Here is a 16,897-nt window from a genome sequence, read left to right as displayed (position 1 = left end):
GGTGAAGTTAAAGAAGTGTAGGCCGTGGCAGGGGACTGGATACTCCTCAGGGCTTCATAACACTGGGATGTTAAGCAGACTGGAGATCGACTGGTTGGTTGGTGGTGATGGTGGTGGTGCATCCGTGAGCGCGAGACGATGTTTCACAGTTGAGGTCGTTACTGTGTTCTGCCCGGTAACACTACTCATTAAAGTATTCGCCACTATATTCTTACAGTTTACAGGGAATGATTTAAAAAAAAAAAAAACAATGTCAATAAAAAGTAAAAGACATTTCTTTCTTCAACTTCCTTATTCGTCTCCATGTTGTGTTTTTGCGTTGTCTACGTGATTTTCTCTCTATTTTGTGCATTATTCTACATGAGAGTGATGAGTCCTAAGAGAGTGAGTGGTGACCATGGATATAAAGCATGAAATTGTCGATAAATATGAGCGTGGTCGAAAAGTAAGGGGAAGAAAAAAAAAAAACGTAAGTTAAGTTAATTCTAAGTTTATGTAAGTTGGACGTAGTGTTCGGTACGGAATCAGGTGTCTACGTACGGGCCAACTCTCTTCCCTCCCTTCCTCCCTTCCTCCCTCCTCTTCCTCCCCTCATGCCAAGGAAAGTATTAATTTTCTTTCTGTTATTTCTTATGGTAAAAAATGTTTCGAGTTACGACCTTGGTCCTGAAACGGATTATGCTCGTATCTCGAGGTTCCGCCGTACGCTAAAGTTCCTTACTTTTTAAAGCAGTAGTTTTTAAGTCAGATATTTTTGCAAGAATGGCAGGGTTTTTCTCCCTATAGTTTACGATCTTAACGTGACTTTAACCACTGTGGAAATGTGGAAACGCACGTCGAACTTCGCACATTTCTCTCCATTGATTTATCAACGGCTGCGGGTTAAAACTGGTTTGGTTTTTACACCTACGATCCAGGTCCACACCGGATGGTTTGTCGAGTTGTTTGTTTCCTGCTGCAGTCGGAAATCGGAAACAAACCTGTAGCTGCGGGCCCTGGTCGTAAAATACAGCAGCGTAATTGAAGCAGAATGTGTTTATTTCTCCCTCAGATCACCGAAGTGTTTAATTTATGGGCTACAATATGTAGCCCCAGTTTGACTGCGGCTAATGCCGCCGCGCATGTTTCCCTTTGTGTGTCTGCTATTGATTTAACACTGTGCTCAAATATATTGGGTTCGCTTTCACAGCGCCACGCTGTCACAACCATTTGGTTCCAGGAGAGAAAAGTGAGCGCGGAGTTGGTTTCTAATCAGTTAACGTGTCACTTAGTTTGGCTAGTGCTAATTTACCAGTAGAACAACAACAATGATAATAATATTAATGAATTAATAATAATAATCATTCATTCTAAATACATTCACCTATAAGCAAGCCAGTAGTTTTCTTTAACAGAACTGCTATTTTTCCTATTTAATGACTTTTTTGTTTTTGTTAGCATTTAGCTAACGTCTGGATTAGCTTCATCTAACGTGGAGTCTCGTTCATCTCTAGTTCCCATTAATCTTTAATGTCTGGAATGGTTTTCTGCCTCTGTCTCTCTGGTGGGTGTTTTACATATATGCGAGACAAAAGCTAAAGCTTTGTGTTTTTGTTTTTAGAAAAAAAAAAATCATGTTTCTTGGAGCTAATACCATCGACCAGAGACACCGTTTAATGATTGAGCATTAGACTTTCTTTTGGAAGTTCTACTTTCTACTTTTATTCTTATGATCAAACTGTATTTTTTTTTTAAGTTTAGTTTTTTACTCTTCTTTTGCATTTTAGGTGAAATATTCAACTATTATAAAAAAAAAATGAATGGCTCATTAGAAAAAAAAACAAAACATTTTGTTACTTTACTCTAAATTAACCAAAAGAAAACAAAAACAAAAAAACTAATTAGTTATTAAATTATATTTCGGCAGAACAAAACACTTCAACTGTTTAAAAATATTATTTAGTTTGCGTTCCTGGAATTGAATGCATGACAAAAGATTACAAAATAATTTTAATGGCCTTTTAAACATGTGGTTTGATTCAAATAAAAAACAAAACAAACAAACAAAAAAAAAAATCTCTTTATGTACAGCCAGGATATTTCATTTAGAGAGTTCTTTCCTGGGCAGTGTTGCAGCCCGGTGCTGTGTGAGCTTCAAACCTGAGCCGAGGTTTTTTTTATTTTTTTATTTTTTTTATTTTTTTCAAAGACAGAAAGTTCAGAGCCTGGTGATTTAAGTCCAGAGAAAATCCACCACCAGCTCACACTGGTTTGGAGCAGATTTGAAGTGTTTGTGCTGGAAAAGCTTGAAGCAGCTGAAAGTTCACAGAGAATTGATGATTTCATTTCATCTCAGGTTTTATTTCATTATTTTTGTCCTCCGCACTGCTCTGAGGTCTGTCCTGGAATCTTTAATGGGAAATAAATATAGATGCTGCTCTCATTCTCTGACAGAGTCCGGACTCTGAGTCTGACCACAGCTGTAGACCAGGGCCAGGACCAGATAAGACCCAGAGATGACAACACAGACCTTGTTTGTTTGGCTTATTTTTTTTTAAATTAATTTCCTATTTTTGCCAACCTTTGACTGACCTGTGTCACTGCTTTCGAATTTTGTCTTTTTATTTCATTTTCTAAATTTTTTTTTATGTTTTGTCTTTAACCTCCAGGCTAATTTGATAATCACATTTAGCCGCTGCGTTTTTCACTTTTTACAAACCACTATCATAAATTTTTGAAGACACCGACTACATAAAGCCAAATTTTGCAATTTTTTCTAAATATATTCTTTTAAATAATAAAACCATCATTTGGATTAGTCACAAATAAAATCAATTACCATTACACACAAAAAAAGTATTTTGGTAAAAAAAAAAGGTAAAGGTAAAGGGTATTTAGGTATTTTGAATTATCTCAATAATCACAATTGATTCTGATGATTCATCATTATTAATCACAATTGTTCTGATTAATCAGAACCCTACCCTGAACCCTGATGCAAACTAATGACTAATGCATAAATCAGGTTAAGAAAATCTACTCCATGGACTTTATTACCGTAATTTCCAGACTATAAACCGCTACATTTTTCACACACTTTGAACCCTGCGGCTTAAACAATGATGCGGCTAATTTATGGATTTTCTTTGAGCTAACGAAGTTCACACCGCTAGCGATCAATGACTTTTCTGGTAGGCTACTGTGTGTTAGACTGGTAGCGTTTGTCTGTCTGTAAATGGCTGTGTGCGTATATGTGCGTGGGTCTCGTAAGAAAGAATGGTAGCTAAGGCGCAAAGTGAAGGGAGTTAGCCCCGGAGCTAATGCTAGCTTCGAATTTAGCTGACGCGGAGGCTGTGACATGGAGGTGCGGGACCGAGGGCAAGAATGAAAAATACATTTTTGGGGATTTTTGCGCATGTTAAGATTTGTTAAGTTTTATGATAACAATAACATTAACTCCAGGACGAACACATAACTATGTTATGCTTAAATGGTTAAATGGTGAAATGCTTTAATCCAGTGGTTTTTTTACACCCCCCCATCCAAAAAAAAAAATTAAAATATAAAGAATACACATATTTTGCTTATTCCACACATCTTAAATGTAACTGTTTTTAAACACATTAACTTGTTCAGTTTATGCTAGCGTCGCCAACATTGGTCTGTCAGGAGTCAGATTATGTGTGTTGAGGGCAAACGAGAGCAATGGCAATGGCACTGCGCCCCCTAACGGAACTTTAGGAACCTCTGCTTTAATCCATCAGAAAAAAAAAATTCAATACTCCTTAAAAAATAAAGTTGAAAAATATAAATAATAATTCTTTGTTATGGTCTGATTTTTTTTTCTTTTCTTCTCTGCTTTATTATGGTCTCCACTTTTCTCTGATCTCCAGATGACAGCAGCAGGTCAAAGATACAGATGCTTGGATCAGAGACTGGTTGTGATGGCTAGATTTTAGCTCCTCATCAAAGAGCCGGAATTAATTTAATATTCAGTTTGTCCTTTTTAGAACAATTAATAATTAGTAACCTGTCCACCCATTTGTTTCTAAAATGAATCGTACTTTATCAGAAGCTTTCTTTCTTTTTTTTTTTTTTTTTTTTTTTTCAGGTTTATAATTGCTTCATCCGCTTTGTACTGTTTGTGAACAGACAACACTTCTCATCTTTCTGTTGCCCTTGGAATTTTTTTCCCCTCCTCTATTTGTTAAAAGCCCCTTTTCCGAGTTAAATTTACATAAAATTAGCACTTTGTACAGAAAAAAGCGATCAGGCCAATTTTCTCATTTTGAAGTGACAGTTAAATAAAATCATGCCTTAAACCAACAACGCAGGCATTATTACAGACAGCTTTTTTTAAATCAGTCCTAATTTTTTTTTTTTTTTTTCCCCTCTATAAAAATAATACATAATTATCAAGCTCCCCTGAGGTCCATGACTTTGACACAAAAGCAGTGAGGCTCGCACTGTTTTACTTTGTCAATAGAATCTTAAATGTCTCATTTATACACATTTTTCATTCACTGGATTATATACTGGTTTGGCTTTTAACAGGTTTGACTCCAGTTTCTGTAGGTATTCATTCACTGGATTATATACTGGTTTGACTGCAGTTTCTGTAGGTGTCTCACTATGGATGGATGGATGGATGGATGACGGATGGATGGACGGATGGACAGATGGACAGATGGATGATGGGTGGATGATAGAGGGATGTATGATGGGTAGATGGATGGATGATGGATGGATGGAGGGATGGACAGATGGACGGATGGACGGACAGATGGATGGATGGACAGATGGATGATGGATGGACAGATGGACAGATGGATGATGGATGGACAGACAGATGGATGGACAGATGGATGATGGATGGACAGACAGATGGATGGACAGATGGATGATGGATGGACAGACAGATGGATGGACAGATGGATGATGGATGGACAGACGGATGGACAGATGGACAGATAGATGGATTGATGGACAGACGGATGGGCAGATGGACGGATGGATGGACAGACGGATGGACAGATGGACGGATAGACAGATGGATGGATGGATGGATGTATGATGGATAGATGGATGGACAGAGAGACAAAGAATCTGAAAATCGGACTTTTGCCTTACCCCATTCTCTAAATCAGGTCCAATCGTCACTGAAAGAATAAAAAGACAAATATATATATAAAAAAAAAACAACAGTGAAGTGTGTGTTCCACTGCACCACACTCAGTTAGCACCGAGAGTGTTCTTTGTTTATGCAGTGTCAGCTGTGATTTAAAAGGAGCAACACATTGGATTGAACATTTGAAAAAAAAAGATAAAAATAAAATCACACCGGGTGGGAATGGTGGTCTGGGTGGAATGTTAGCGTCACCTGATAGCATCTCTACAACACACTTGCTAATCTTACAATCTCCCCCCTAAACTCTCCACACCCCAGCCCTGGGGTATTTATGGCACTATTTTCTTGTCAAGACACATTAATCCACCTGTGCATCCCAGTGGCCTCAAACAGAAGGAAGCAGTGAAGAGAAACCTCACAGACTGTGACTTCCAACTTCTGGGCTTCATGCGTGATTGTGCCAATAATGTCACAGTAGAACTCGAATGTTAAACAAAACCATACATACATACATACATGACTCAAAAGATGGCTTTGAATTCGATCATGAATTACCACTTCTTTTTTTTTTAAATTTTCCACAAGTACAGTGAAAATTGCTAGAGGCTAGCTAGCTAATATAGTGAGAAAATACTAAGTGAAATATACAGTTACTTTGAGTAATCTTAATGTAGAAAATATATTTAGAGTTTGTTTCCACACCAAAAAAAGTTAACTAGAAGTAACAAAGAAACTGATTAGCCAAAAAAAAAAAAACTTAAATAACTAGCCATATTTAAATAATACAGTGATAAATAACTACATAGGGTCTTTGACTTTTGACTCACCCACTCATAATCTAGGACAGGCATGGTCAAACTAAGGCCCGGGGTGCTGGATGTGGCCCGTTCAGCGTTGTAATCCGGCCCGCCAAACTTGTCCAATTAATATAATTGGTTTGTATTGTAATTATACTTCTGCCTTTTCCCTGTAATACCCACATTTCCCCTATAGATGGCGTAGCATTTTAGCCTTTATGCATGATTTTTATCTTAGTTCACACGCGGGCTGATCGAGGACATAAAAACATCATAAGAGTCTGACTAACGTTTGGGAGCAATAATGAAATGTAAATGTAAACCAAGCCATCATCCGCGTATAGTGCAACATGACGATGGTTTTTGTCCACTCTGCTGTACGTCAGGATGATGAAATAAGATTTTTGTGTTAAAACAAAACAGTGTTGTTTGCGGACGTCGTAAAACGAGGACTTCCTGTATATCACGTGTCAAACTCAAGGCCCGGGGGCCGAATGCAGACTGCCAAGTCATTTCATAAAGTCCATGAAGCAGAGTTTCTTAACTTGATAAATGTTTGTTTTTTTTTTTTAATTACAAAGCAATGAACAATGTTTAAAAAACAAACTCACCCCTCGGAGTACCCCAGCGGAGTCCATGTTGACGATTCTGCAAAAGTGCAATTTCGCTGGAAACAAAGAAAAAGCTTTTGTTTATCAATAAAAAAAACAAAACAGTCGGACAGCGAGTCAAACGACTAGCTGGCAACTTGAGGGTACGACGGGTAGAACATTGTTCATAAAACACTGCCTACCTCACCACCTATCGTCATCCACCCTCCACACTCCAGCTAGGGCGCTATTTTTCTTGTCAAGACACATTAATCCCACGGTGCACCTCCGTGGCCCCAAACAGAAGGAAGCAGTGAACAATAAAGATCACAGACTGTGACTTTAACTTTCTCTGGGATTGTAGAGGCTGGCTGATGTAGCAGCTCGGTTTAAAATGATAAAATGATTCTTTGAACACACACGTTTGGCCATATTTTTTTTTTTTTTAGCTATATCTGTACTACCTTTTACCTCTTTTGCAGAGTTCAAGTAGATGCCATATTTTTCTAGTTTGACTTTGGGTAGATTTTTTTTTTTTTTTTTTTTTGGAAGGGACCTCAAAGCTATTATTACCCACATGTCTAATTTTAGCTTTAGCTTTCGTGTTAGCTGTGTGAATGGTAATATTTTAGAATATTGCTTTAAACCGGGTTGCTGTGCACGTGTCTTCAGAGAAATGTTTTGGAAACTCATTGTCGAGGACTTATTTTTACCCACGCTCCTCTGCGGAACCATGTTGTCTCCGACTGTATTGATGTGTGCGGTCAGATCGGGAGACACAGTCCACCATCTTCTGCTTGTGTGACTCCACTGAGGCTCCGCTCTGACTGGACTCTGATGATTCCAGGGTTTTTCAGCAGCAGCAGCAGCAGCAGTCGGTTCCCTTTTACGGCAGCACAAACACAAACACAAACCCAGGAACTCACATCAGTTTCTCAGGTTTTTATAGCGACAAAACATCATGGGATTTTCTTTTACTTTTTTTTTTGTCGCCGTCTTCTGCTACTGTTGCTGCACTCTCTATTTCTATTTCTGTAATTTTTCAAACTTTGTACGCTTATCACACGCTGACACGTTCTTACTCTTGACACAAATATGACACGAAAACGATCACGCTCAAAACTCGAGCTTGTTAGAGATAGACGGATAAACACAGGCAGGGATAGACACAAGAACAGAAATACAATACAGGAATAGAAACACATCACCATTTTGAATACCATGTCTGATGTTACAGTATTATTAAAATTCTACTCCTATACTACAGTACACCACGTCATCTATACTGTATTATAGATTGACAGATGTATTTACGTATATGCAAATATTAACATGTACATAAATATACACCATTCAACTAATTTCTTTTACTTAAATTTGTTTCACATATATTTACATATATGTATATATTTACGTACATGTGTGTATATGTATGTAGTTACTGGAATAATCTGAATATACTATATACTGTACATGCTATATATGCTAACATAGCATGCTATATTGCTATGTTGTGGTATATTGCATGGTTATTATAGAGTTATCGCACATTTGTTGCCGTCTGAAAGAACCAGTTATCATATCTGAACTCTGAGTACATTAACTTTTTTTTTTTTTTTTTTTTTTTACTGTTTTGGTACTTTCATCTGTTTTCAATAGACAGATGCACAAACTGGGTCAGTTGCAGTAACAACATGTTTTTTTGCACAGAGGTTTATATGGTATGTCCTACAATGCAGTAACAACATGTTTTTTTGCACAGCGGTTTACTGCGGACATATTATATAGAGGTTTATATGGTATGTCCTACACTTTTATGCACTTTATGGCGTAAATCACAAAGTTATGAAAACCACATGCCTCACACATGCTATGCATTGTGGGAATTTAACAGAAAAAAAAGACTTTTTTTTTCCTTATAATAAAAAATCACAAAGTTATGAAAACCACATGCCTCACACATGCTATGCATTGTGGGAATTTAACAGAAAATTTAACAAAAAAGGTTTTTTCTTATAATAAATGTTTCTACAGCTGATTATTATTTGTTGAACATTTTTTAAAAATATATTTATCAGGTTTAAAAAAATTCAGCAGCATGGACTTTATTATAAGCCAGACCACACAAAATGACTTGGCGGGCCACATTTGGCCCGCAGGCCTTCAGTTTAACAGATTCCTTTTAAAATATTAGTGAATATAGTTTTTAGGCTTTTTCCTACTATATATTTGTTCTCTCTCACCTTGGCAGTGTTACTGCCACGAAGGGGAGGAGCCTGGATATCACCACAAATCCCAAAGGTGTATGTGATCTTCAAACATGTTTTGTAGGTGTTTGAATTCTAGGCATGAATTCCTCGGTGTAATTAAAGCGGCTACCAATAGATGAAACCAGACGTGTCTTCTCACTTCACATCTGGACTGGAATGATGGCGAAGGTAATGTTAAAAAAAAAAAAAAAAAAAAAAAAAGCAGAAATGAGTATGGAAATGAGGAGTCTTTAAAGTCGGTTGTGCTGAAGGTGGAAGAATTCACTCCTCGTTGGAGATATCTGTCCTGAAAGACGAACACCTGCAGATCTAGAAGGAGGCTGTTTTCCCCCCCGGAGATTCGGATTTCCTGTGTGCAGTGTGGGATTAAGGAAATTACTGATGAAAGCTGTGTCATGCTGCTTAGCAAGGGTTAATTGTGGCTCGGTGACAGAGTTGTCTGGACTAAGAAGATTGGGTGTAAACATGACACAACGATCCAGAGGAAGATGGACGGGTTGGTTTTTTTTTTTAGTACTTAAAATGTAAAAATCTTTAAACATTTAGCCTCACAAGTAAATAAAAAAATCAAATTAAAGCTGAAAAAAAATAACAAATATCTTGAGTCACAGTACTCTGTCCGCTCCTGGTACTGGTTGCAATGTGTTTATTTAGTAGCAAACATTCACATCGTTCCTCTTATTGTCACTAGCTGTACCAATGGTTAAGATGCAGATAGTTCTGTCCTAAGAACTTGGATGCGGTTCCTGTGGTAAAAAAAACAAACAAAACATAATGTTTTGTTTCTACTTCCACTAATTATTTTACGAAAATAAAAAAAAAAAAAAAAAACAACCTAAATACCCGTTTTGTTTCTGCTTCCACTAATTATTTTACAAAAAATAATTAAAATTAATTAATTAATTAAAATGAATGCACATTCTGATTGGTAATCTGTCTCAGCGCTGCCATGCCATGAGCAGTGGTGGCTTGGCGCTTAAAAAAAGCGGAAGTAATGTCGAATATATTTCAGCTAGAAACAAACTTTTAGTTTTTGCGTAAAGCATTACGCTAAATATTATTACATGAGAAATTAAGTTCAAAATAAGACACATATCAGTGGCGTTTGTTTCTTATTATGTCTCTTTATCTGTAGCCTTTCCAGTTCCTGTTAATGTAAATCTTATTTTACAAACCGACAACAGAACAACCAAAAATATATGTGCTGTAATACCGTGCATACATCGCTAATACTACCAATCATGCTAGTATATAGGAGCTATATAATGGCGGGCCAGCTCTAATACACATTTGATATGATCTTGTGGGCCAAATATAATATAGAAGATTCACGATATCGCGATATTTTACGGTAAATATTTTTTTAATTTCCAATATTTTCATTATTTCTGTGATAAAAAAAAACGGTATTTCACCGTATATATTTTTTAATATTTTCATTATTTCGTGATTAAAAAAAACTGTTTCTAACCTAACCATGATTAAACAGTAAATATATAGCAACTGGCTCCTACTAATCAAGAAGAGGATTGACTCGAATTGCGCTCATCGGCGTCTGGGTCGTGTATTTCATTTATTTCCATAACATGTATGTCTTATATTTCCATTCTACAACTCTACTGTGGATATAATTGTGTGATAAAGGGTAATACAGTCTAGGGAGGGTTGATAACACTGTGGGGGAGGATTGTAAAGGGTAAATATATACGTAAACAATACAATAACTATCTCGCCTCTACTTTGCGGATTTTCCATTTTCGTGGTGGGTCTTGGAACGCAACTACTGCGATAGAAGACGGACCGCTGTAAACCTTCACAAGCCCAAACCTGACAAAGGCGGAACCTGGTGCTTCCTCTGACTCTTTCTCGTCTCTGACTCTGACAAAGAGGAGGACGATGCTGTTCCTGCAGTAAACACATGTCCTTTAAGGTGCAAATGACAATTTGGAATTCACAGCCTTTTAAACAGCTGACAGTGTTTGCTGTGCGGTTTAACTGCAGTGAGTCCAATCAGTCACCGCTTCAGGATCTGAGCCCCAGTGACGACAGCTTTAAAGGACAGATGGCGGTTGAACAGTTTGAACAGGCTCACACGAACGAAATGAGCAAATTAACATCAAACCTCTATATTAAGGGATATTTTAAGGGTAAATCTGTCATTTTTCATACAATAATGCTATGGCTAATAATATGCAACAGCAGGTGGAGGAGCTCATTAAACGACAACGGGCAAAACAGAACGTGGAGCTGAGCAACTGTTCGCAGCAGAAGTTTAAAAAGAAAATACATAAACCTCAGCAAAAATATATATATCAGTCAATATCAGTGTTAAAAATAATATATTTCGTCTGAAATTAGAGTTATACCAGAACACTATAAAGGTCAGCTACGAAATTAGTCACAAAATGTATTATCTAAAACAGTGGTTTTCAAAGTGGACCCCCAGGGGGTGAGTGGGAAATTGGAAGGAAGATAAGAAAAAAAAAATTTTAACACTTTTTAAAAATAACCATGCCATAATTTCCAATTGTACCTGAACGTATGATCTGTGATGGCTTCAACTTTGGCATGGCGATTTGACAAGAAATAGAACAAGAAATAGAACAAAAAAAACACAGTTTTTTTCCAGATTATAAGTTGCTCTGGAGTACAAGTCGCACCAGTGCCCTCTAGCGGCTGTCAATGTAAAAATAATGAATACGTACATTTTCAGTGGTAGCGGAGTAGTAGATTCTGGTACAGAAGCCTAGAGTGCCCTCTAATGGCTGTCAGTGTGAAAATAAAATACATGTACATTTTCAGTGGTACAGGAGTAGCAGATTCTGGTGCAGAAGCCTAGAGTGCCCTCTAGTGGCTGTCATTGTGATCATTACACTTTGCATTGCACCTGAGTATAAGTCTTAATCCCATGCAAAGGATGAAAAAAAGTGTGACTTATAGTCTGGAAAACAAACACGGCACCGGTATTGGTATTAGCGATACTGGCCCGATTTACTAAATATGCAGTATCGCACAACACTTGCGGGAATATGTAGTGATGAAAACATGCTTGTGTATAAATTTTATATGCTAAACGAATGCTACGAACGGTGAGGAGCCAGGGTGGCGTAAAAAGCTTCCACTGAAGTATCGCATGCTGGACAAGTGCACCTGCTGCTGTAATGCTTGAACGATAAACAAGCCTCCAGTCACTAGGTGGCAGCAACTCATACAGTGGTTTGTATAGATAAGAAAAAACACATTATCAGGTTCGCAATAGTATTTCAATTCAAGGGGAGACGTGAAAACATTTCTGTCCCCTAGGGGGCATGACAGAAAATAATTGAGAACCACTGAATTGGACCACGAAAAATACGAAACCTTAGTTTGACCAAAGTTACTATGGTAACTATGGAAAATAATAATGACGAATGATGACATTTCAGAAGGGCTCAAAAAATATTTCTTCAAAAATATTCCTTCAAGCATTTCTTCTGACATTTCTTCAACCAGGTCAATACATTTGTTTTGGGGTTATCGCGAGTCCTAGCTAAACTCTGAATATCTTACTTAATTCTCACACTAAATTGATACTAAATCATATCCCGGAAAAATAAAAAAAAGCGGTGTCCAGGGTGCGACAGCAACAGCAGTTCCCTGATTCCCTGAATCATCCGCATCATACGCAGAGCTCATAAATTTAAATCCACGCTTCGCTGAGGCTCATGAATGAAGGAAGACGAACTCAGGCGGAATACAGATAGATCAGTTTACAAGCAGATCATGAAGTGGTTTTCGGGAGAAAACACTGGAGAGTAAAGATCCATCTCTGTGAACATCCTCTCATCTGTCTGCGAACCTGTGAGGCTGAAGAGCAGGAAATGATCGGTTCATGAAATCGGTGCATTTGGTTATAATTTTTTTTTTGGTTTGTTTGTTTTGACTCCGGTAAACAGGCAGTGAATTATAAAATCCACAGATTCAGACCTCAGGCTTTTGTAAATATGATGTAGAAAATGGAGAAGAAGATTATCAACAAACTCAGGCCTGGACTCACTGGTCTCTGAGGATCGGGCGTCAGATCGGCGTGAGGTATGTCAGAGATAATAAGGCTGGAAGGTGCCAGAAACAACAGTTACGGTAATTATTCAGGTAGGAAAACATCTACAAGCTATGTTCTGTAAAACAATCAAGCGGAATTACATTGTTTAATTATTCTGCGCGGCAATTATACTGTAAGTCAGGTGCAGACAAGCCTGGGAAAATATTGAAAAATGTTCAAAGACAAAGAGATGGATGCATTTAATGACTTTGAAAACCTGAACTAAATATCCCAAATCCTTATTAAATACATTGATTTTTATTTAACTTTTTGAAATGTGGTTGTTGGGAATTGGTCAAATAATTTTTTTTTTTTCTGACGGTGAATTACAAAGCATGACACGAAAAACAGAATCACCTCATGTGGTTGTTGGGAATTGGTCAAATAAAAACGTTTTTTTTCTGACGGTGAGTTACAAAGCATGACACAAAAAACAGAATAAATATATATGTATAAAAAATATAATGTATATATTTATTATTATTATTGATTGAATAAGAGTGAGAGGCAACACCAAAACATATATTCTTGTTTTTGAGATTTACGCAACACAGTGTAGAAGCAGATTTTAGTCAAGCTAAGGTTAGTAAATACTAAACGTATTCATCGCGTTACGTTGCGCCATAGGAATGGAATTCGTACGTAAGCTAGCGCTGTGTTTGTTTAACATTTATGTATCATATTGGTGTACATACGTTTACGCAGGTAACGGCACAGAAAGATTCGTTCAATCTTCGGTAATTCCGAAAAAACAACATACTGAGAACATTGTGAGAGTGCAGGAAGTAGAACCAATTTGAATTATTCTTTCCATTTTCCTTTCTTTTTCATCTTACTGTGAATTGCGAAAAGACACTCTAGCACAGGGGTGTCAAACATAAGGCTCGTGGGCCAAAACTGGCCCACTGGAGGGATCAATTTGGCCCGCTGGATGAATTTTGAAATTTAAAAAAATGCACAAACACTTCATGTTTATAATGTAAATTTGAATATTTTCCACTATACTTGTATTTCTCCGCATTAAAACAAAGGGGAAAAAGATGAACGTGTCCCTGCTTTGAAATAGCTGGAACATGAAACAAGCAGCAAAGTGAACCTCTGTACCGGCAGTGTTCTGACTGCATCATAGGATGGGGCTAACAGGAGAAAATAAATGTGTGCGTGTGTGTGTGTAACCTTTCTGAAGGACACTGTAATTAATTAATGATCTGTGGCCGTTGGTTAAGGACAAGCAGAAATAACACGTGTCCATCTTCATTAATGGGAAAACCTGCTTACAGTCCAAATTCTGAATTACCTTCCAATTAGAAAGACAAATGAAGTCAGAGATTCTCCTGGAATTTGACATCCTTATTAATGACTTCCTTCGCATGAAGAATCGACTCATACTTCACGTCACCTTGGAGCCCGAGAGTCTCCGAACACATCCGTCAAGACCAAGCTAAAATGAAGACCTTCACCAAAGTGATGTGAGTACAGCTATAACAATTAACCAGCCTGACACCTATAGAATAATTCTGAACCCAAATATTATCATAACTCAATGAATACAGCAGACAGGAAGGCATCCTAAAACAGAAGTAGCTAAAACACTTGATTAAAAGCTAAAAAAAATCAAACACCGTCCACATACAAGAAACGCTCATTTTTAATTATCAAAGTATTGTTATCATTTTGGGTTTTTTTTCAATGTTTTTATCTGACTCTGGGTTGACTTTCGTGTTTCCTCGTGGTGGCAGACGGAGGTAATAACGCCATTGGCTTCCGACTTTCGTGTTTCCTCGTGGTGGCAGACAGAGGTAATAACGCCATTGGCTTGTGAAAGCATGTGAAACTAGCTGAAGTTTCTTGATCAATTAAGCTGCGGTGAATTAAAGTGGCGTTTCTCTCTCCTGTTCCCTCATTTGTTACTTGGTTCCGTCGCGTCGTCCCTGAGGCAAATTCCATCCCAGACTGTAACGGACAATTTCACCCCTACAATCAATTACAGCTGGATTCTGATTGGTTTACTCACAGTTGAGAAGGTGAAAGTGATTTCAAGTGTGATCATTTGACTGTCCAGGAAGGGCCGTAGCAGTAGCAGCAGAACTACGGAAATCTGAAATTTCAATTATGTACCTTCCTCTGTCCAATGGGAATACCAGTAGAAATGCCAACGTTTAAAGTTTTCATATCAGAAGCTATAAATCAGATCAAGGTGGAGGGTTTATATATCTAATACCTTTTTTTTTTACACTGTCGAGTCCATACCAAACCTCATCTGATGATTGCGGAAATAGCCTTCCCCGACAATGAAAAATACTACGCAACAGAAGATGAATTGTTCATTAGTGCGCAATAGTGATGGCTGATACGAGTTATACAATTTTTGATTTCTGAGTTGGATTGTAAGCCACAACGAAGAGAGACAGGGTGCACTGAATGCAGCGCAAGAAAGGTCGAGAAGCAGTGAAGATCAGACGAATCAACATGAGAACTCATCTCGATGGTCTCGAAGGCGTGGTGTACGTAGTACAGGTAACAGGTAAATGGTGAAGTCTTCTAATATTGAGTCATTCATCTGACAACCTAAAAGATTGTCAGATGAATGTTATACTACTTTACAATTACAGTTACTTGGATTATAGCTCCTGTAAATAACTTCATACTAGACAGATTGTGCCTCGTTTTCATTGTCACGCCACATAATTTTCCATGAATTTATACTTTTTTTTTTTCGAAAAATGACTCTGCTGAGAAGTTTTACAGCCTTACAGATGGACTGATAGAAAAAGTCATGTGTGAAACATGAGAAGAACCATCTTCATCCTCAACTTGGCTTCTTCGGAATTCACCCTTACATTGGTCAAAGTCTCTCTCTCTCTCTCTCTCTTTCGCCATCTCTCTACCACTCTCTTTCTGTGTATCTGTGTGTGTGTGTGTGTGTGTTTTTGCAGCCACACTGATCTGCTGTCAGATTTTACACTTGGCAGATCCATCTGATCGACACATGTCATCCCACAGAGAGAGAGAGAACTTACCCAACTTCGTGTGTCACGTGACTTTAATGAACTTTTATACTGGATCAACAACCCAGCAGAAGACACGAGACCATCGTGGGTAGATATGGAGCTTACACCCTGTGGTTTAGCTTTTAGCTCCCCTTGACCGCCTCCAAATTTACACCAAACCCAGCCATAACCAACACTGCCAGAATCCGGCTTCACACGAAGGAAGAGCCTGGGGGCTGCACAGGGCTCCTGACCTGTGCTCCACTGTAAACGATCGCCTGATTCTGCCCTCTTCTGCTGATATCATTTTCGGAATTTGGTATCATAAAGGGATAACTTCATTGAAGGAGTTCTACAACCAATAAACGTTTATGTCCTCCTTTTATGTTCCGTGAAATCTGACCTGCCTTTTCACCAATTTTATTTCCTTCAGCTGTAAATATTTTGTTCAGAATCAGACACCCCAAATTCTAGCCACCCACCAAGTTCTCCCGAAACTTTGGAAGACTCATTTGCTCGTGACGTACTGTAGCAGTACACAGAACTGACTATCTTAACTTGAGACTATCTCGGAAATACCCGCATGTGTCTGAGTCCCGTAGGTGCAGACAGTTCCCACCTGATCATTTCCATATGTTCTGGTTTTGCCTCCAGGCTAGTCACATTCCGGTCCAAATCTCGATAACTTTTAACACAGCATGTTATAACACTATCTCTCCTGAACCTCTCCTGGCCTCGGTTGGTGTCCTCTCACAGCCTATCACCTCTAAAATCATGACGACTGTTTTTGCCTTAATCACACTACTGGCCAGGGGGCTTGTACCTCTTAATTGGAAACACCTACTCCCTCCATCAAAAAAGCTGTTACTGTCCATCAAACTGGAAAAGCGTAGGCCTTCTCTCATTGGCTCCCTGAAGTCATTTGAAAATACATGGAAACCTCTCTTAAACCATCTGGAATCTTTGACATCTCGACCTGGGTGTGATGGTTGAACCGCCCAAATCATGTGATTGCTTATGTATTTTTATAATTATATATATAGTACATTCATATGATTGTAC

Source organism: Cynoglossus semilaevis, chromosome 15, assembly GCF_000523025.1.
Source record: "Cynoglossus semilaevis isolate Cse_v1.0 chromosome 15, Cse_v1.0, whole genome shotgun sequence".
Classification (NCBI taxonomy): Eukaryota; Metazoa; Chordata; class Actinopteri; order Pleuronectiformes; family Cynoglossidae; genus Cynoglossus; species Cynoglossus semilaevis.
This window is presented reverse-complemented; position numbering follows the sequence as displayed.